This window comes from Arachis hypogaea, chromosome 12 (genome assembly GCF_003086295.3).
Source record: "Arachis hypogaea cultivar Tifrunner chromosome 12, arahy.Tifrunner.gnm2.J5K5, whole genome shotgun sequence".
NCBI classification, from domain to species: domain Eukaryota; kingdom Viridiplantae; phylum Streptophyta; class Magnoliopsida; order Fabales; family Fabaceae; genus Arachis; species Arachis hypogaea.
The window spans coordinates 13,898,116-13,903,352 of record NC_092047.1 but is presented as its reverse complement, the minus strand read 5'-3'; the positions used below and the strand labels follow the sequence as shown (position 1 = coordinate 13,903,352).

Below are 5,237 nucleotides of genomic sequence, written 5' to 3'. Positions count from 1 at the left end.
CTGTCCACCGGAGTTTCTAATATCTCCTTCATACTACGTTCTTCATTAGATTGCCCACATGAGGCCATGGGGGTTCCTTGAGTGTCCGAACATCGTGAAGGTAATCGATTTATCGCTTGATCCAGTTGGTGAAGGGTTGCTTGAAGTTTTGCACATGTTTTCGTGAGACGATCCCTTGATTCTTGTTGCGCTCGGCTATCATAAGTAGGATCATAGTGCTCTTGGATTGATGGATATGGAGATGGAAAATATTGATGCATGTTCCTGTTATAATTTCCATTCATTGCAACAACATTGGAACCAAACTCAAAGCGAGAGGGGTAAGAATTCATGGTAGCTAATAAAAATTAAAAACGAAAATAAAAAAAATTCAAATTAAAAGGTTATTGAAATTAAAATTTTTGAATTTGAAAAATTAAATTTTGAATTTTGAGTTTTTAAATTTTGAAATTCGAATTTTGAAATTTAAAATTTTGAAATTTGAAATTTGAATTTTTAAATTTTGAATTTTGATTTTTCAATTTTAAAATTTTGAAATTTGATTTTTGAAATAAGATAAGTGATGAGCGGATAATTTATACGCTTTTTGACATTGTTTTTAGTATGTTTTTAGTAGGATCTAGTTACTTTTAGGGATGTTTTTAATAGATTTTGTGTTAAATTCACATTTCTGGACTTTACTATGAGTTTGTGTGTTTTTCTGTGATTTCAGGTATTTTCTGGCTGAAATTGAGGGACTTGAGCAGAAATCAGATTCAGAGGTTGAAGAAGGACTACTGATGCTGTTGGATTCTGACCTCCCTGCACTCAAAGTGGATTTTCTGGAGCTACAGAACTCGAAATGGCGCGCTTCCAATTGCGTTGGAAAGTAGACATCCAGGGCTTTCCAACAATATATAATAGTCCATACTTTGGCCAAGAATTGACGATGTAAACTGGCGTTCAACGCCAGCTTTCTACCCAAATCTGGCGTCCAGCGCCAGAAAAGGATCCAAAACCAGAGTTGAACGCCCAAACTGGCACAGAAACTGGCGTTCAACTCCACAAATGGCCTCTGCACGTGCAACACTCAGGCTCAGCCCAAGCACACACCAAGTGGGCCCCAGAAGTGGATTTATGCATCAATTACTTACTCATGTAAACCCTAGTAGCTAGTTTATTATAAATAGGACCTCTTACTATTGTATTTGACATCCTGGATTGTATTTTGATCCTGTGATCTCGTTTAGGGGGCTGGCCATCTCGGCCATGCCTGGACCTTCCACTTATGTATTTTCAACGGTAGAGTTTCTACACTCCATAGATTAAGGTGTGGAGCTCTGCTGTTCCTCAAAGATTAATGCAAAGTACTACTGTTTTCTATTCAATTCTTCTTATTTCGCTTCTAAGATATCCATTCGCACCCAAGAACGTGATGAAGGTGATGATTATGTGTGACGCTCATCATCCTTCTCCCTTATGAACGCGTGCCTGACAAACACTTCTGTTCTACATGAAATAAGCTAGAATGAATATCTCTTAGATCTCCTAACCAGAATCTTCGTGGCGTAAGCTAGAATGATGGCGGCATTCAAGAGAATCCGGAAAGTCTAAACCTTGTCTGTGGTATTCCGAGTAGGATTCAATGATTGAATGACTGTGATGAGCTCCTAACTCGCGATTGCAGGGCGTTAGTGACAGACGCAAAAGGATAGTAAATCCTATTCCAGCATGATCGAGAACCGACAGATGAATAGCCGTGCCGTGACAGGGTGCGTGAGCATATTATTCACTGAGAGGAAAAGATGAAGCCATTGACAAGGGTGATGCCTCCAGACGATTAGCCGTGCCGTGACAGGGCATTGGATCATTTTCCCGTGAGATGACCGAAAGTAGCCATTGACAGTGGTGATGTATCACATAAAGCCAGCCATGGAAAGGAATGAGACTGATTGGATGAAGATAGCAGGAAAGCAGAGGTTCAGAGGAACGAAAAGCATCTCCATTCGCTTATCTGAAATTCCTACCAATGATTTACATAAGTATCTCTATCCCTAGTCTATTATTTATTATTCGAAAACACCATTATCACTTTATATCTGCCTGACTGAGATTTGCAAGGTGACCATAGCTTGCTTCATACCAACAATCTCCGTGGGATTCGACCCTTACTCACGTAAGGTATTACTTGGACGACCCAGTGCACTTGCTGGTTAGTTGTATCGAAGTTGTGACAGACAATAAAACTAGATCAGAGCACCAGGCCTTTGAAGCCATGGATATGTATCACAATTTCGTGCACCAAGTTTTTGGCGCCGTTTCCGGGGGTTGTTCGAGTTTGGACAACTGACGGTTCATCTTGTTGCTCAGATTAGGTAATTTTCTTTTTATTTTATTTTCAAAAATTTTTCAAAAATATTTCTAAAATTTTCTCATCTGTTTTCGAAAAAAATAAAAATGTTTTCAAAAAAAAAAAATTTTTTTTTTATTCAGAATTTTTAAGAATGAATTCCAGTGTTTCATGAAGCATGTGAAGCATGGCTGGCTGTAAAGCCATGTCTAATTCTTTTGGATAGAGCATGTTAGGCTTGTCATGTCTGAATTACACTCATATTTTGATTAAAGCTTGGCTGGCTATTAAGCCATGCCTGACCCTTTGATTGGAGCTTTAAGACTAACATGGCAAGATTCTTGGAATTAATATTAAAAATTTTGGAATCTTTATTTTCTTTTTCAAAAGAATTTTTCGAAAAATATAAAATAAAAATCCAAAAAATTAGAAAATCATAAAAATCAAAAATATTTTTGTGTTTCTTGTTTGAGTCTTGAGTCATATCATAAGTTTGGTGTCACTTGCATATGCATCTTGCATTTTTCGAAAATTCTCATGCATTCATGGTGTTCTTCATGATCTTCAAGTTGTTCTTGGTAAGTCTTCTTGTTTGATCTTGATGATTTTTTGTTTTGTGTCTTTTCATGTTTTTCATATGCATTCTTGAATTCTTAGTGTCTAAGCATTAAAGAATTCTAAGTTTGGTGTCTTGCATGTTTTCTTTGCATTAAAAATTTTTCAAAATTATGTTCTTGATGTTCATCTTGACATTCAAAGTGTTCTTGGTGTTCATCTTGACACTCATATCATTCATGCATGCATTCATTGTTTTGATCTAAAAATTTCATGCATTGCATCATTTTTAGTGTTTTTCTCTCTCATCATAAAAATTCAAAAATAAAAAAAAATATCTTTCCATTTTTCTCTCATCAAATTCGAAAATTTGAGTTGACCTTTTCAAAAATTTTTAAAATCAAGTTGTTTCTTATGAGTCAAATCAAATTTTCAATTTGAAAATCTTATCTTTTTCAAAATCTTTTTCAAAAATCAAATCTTTTTCAAAATTCTTAGTTATTTTCGAAAATTTCAAAAATATTTTTCAAAAATCTTTTTCTTATTTTTATACCAAATTTTCGAAAATAACATAATCAATTAATGTTTTGATTCAAAAATTTGAAGTTTGTTACTTGCTTGTTAAGAAAGATTCAAACTTTGAGTTCTAGAATCATATCTTGTGATTTCTTGTGAGTCAAGTCATTAATTGAGATTTTAAAAATCAAATCTTTTTCAAAATTAGTTTTTAAAATATCTTCTTATCTTATCTTTTTCAAAAATATCTTTTCAAAATATCTTTTCTAACTTCCTAACTTCTTATCTTTTCAAAAATTTGCTTCAACTAACTAACTAACTTTTTGTTTGTTTCTTAACTTTTTCAAAACTACCTAACTAACTCTCTCTCTCTAATTTTCGAAAATATCTTCCCTCTTTTTCAAAAATTTCTTTTTAATTAACTAATTATTCTTATTTTTCTTTTTAATTTAAAAAAAAATTTCGAAAAAAAAAATCACTAACATTTTTCAAAAAACCATTTTTCAAAAATCACTAACTCCTTTTCAAAAAATATTTTCGAAAATTCCCCCTCTCCCATCTTATTCTATTTATTCATTCATATCCTAACATCTCATCTCACATCTCTAGCCTCCTCACAGTTGTGTTTCTTCCATTATATTACATTCTTTGTCTCCCCCTCTTCTTCTACTCACACAGGGATCCCTATACTGTGGAATAAAGGATCTCTATTATTATTATTATTTTTCTGTGCCTTCTTCTTTGTCATATGAGCAGGAGCAAGGATAAGAACATTCTTGTGGAAGCAGATCCAGAACCTGAAAGGACTCTGAAGAGAAAATTAAGGGAAGCTAAAATACAACAATCCAGAGATAACCTTTCAGAAATTTTCGAACAGGAAAAGGAGATGGCAGCCGAAAATAATAATAATGTAAGGAAGATGCTTGGTGACTTTACTGCACCTAATTCCAATTTACATGGAAGAAGCATCTCCATTCCTGCCATTGGAGCAAACAACTTTGAGCTGAAACCTCAATTAGTTTCTCTGATGCAGCAGAACTGCAAGTTTCATGGACTTCCATCTGAAGATCCTTTTCAGTTCTTAACTGAATTCTTGCAGATATGTGATACTGTTAAGACTAATGGAGTAGATCCTGAAGTCTACAGGCTCATGCTTTTCCCTTTTGCTGTAAGAGACAGAGCTAGATTATGGTTGAATTCTCAACCCAAAGACAGCCTGAACTCTTGGGATAAGCTGGTCACGGCTTTCTTAGCCAAGTACTTTCCTCCTCAAAAGCTGAGCAAGCTTAGAGCTGATGTTCAAACCTTCAGACAGAAAGAAGGTGAATCCCTCTATGAAGCTTGGGAAAGATACAAACAGTTGACCAAAAAGTGTCCTTCTGACATGCTTTCAGAATGGACCATCCTGGATATATTCTATGATGGTTTATCTGAGCTATCAAAGATGTCACTGGACACTTCTGCAGGTGGATCCATTCACCTAAAGAAAACGCCTGCAGAAGCTCAAGAACTCATTGACATGGTTGCTAATAACCAGTTCATGTACACTTCTGAAAGGAATCCTGTGAGTAATGGGACGCCTATGAAGAAGGGAGTTCTTGAAGTTGATACTCTGAATGCCATATTGGCTCAAAATAAAATATTGACTCAGCAAGTCAATATGATCTCTCAGAGTCTGCATGGAATGCAAGCTGCATCCAACAGTACTCAAGAGGCTTCTCCTGAAGAAGAAGCTTATGATCCTGAGAACCCTGCAATAGCAGAGGTAAATTACTTAGGTGAACCTTATGGAAACACCTATAACTCAACATGGAGAAATCATCCAAATTTCTCATGG

The 5,237-nt window shown here is 35.2% G+C and overlaps 1 non-coding gene across 1 annotated transcript; it reads right to left on the bottom strand.

Moving 5' to 3' along the window:
- Positions 1-4,682: 4,682 nt before the first annotated feature.
- Positions 4,683-4,790, bottom strand: LOC112730907 (small nucleolar RNA R71). The gene has a single exon (XR_003166709.1). It is a non-coding gene; the product is annotated as a small nucleolar RNA R71 (small nucleolar RNA).
- Positions 4,791-5,237: the final 447 nt, after the last annotated feature.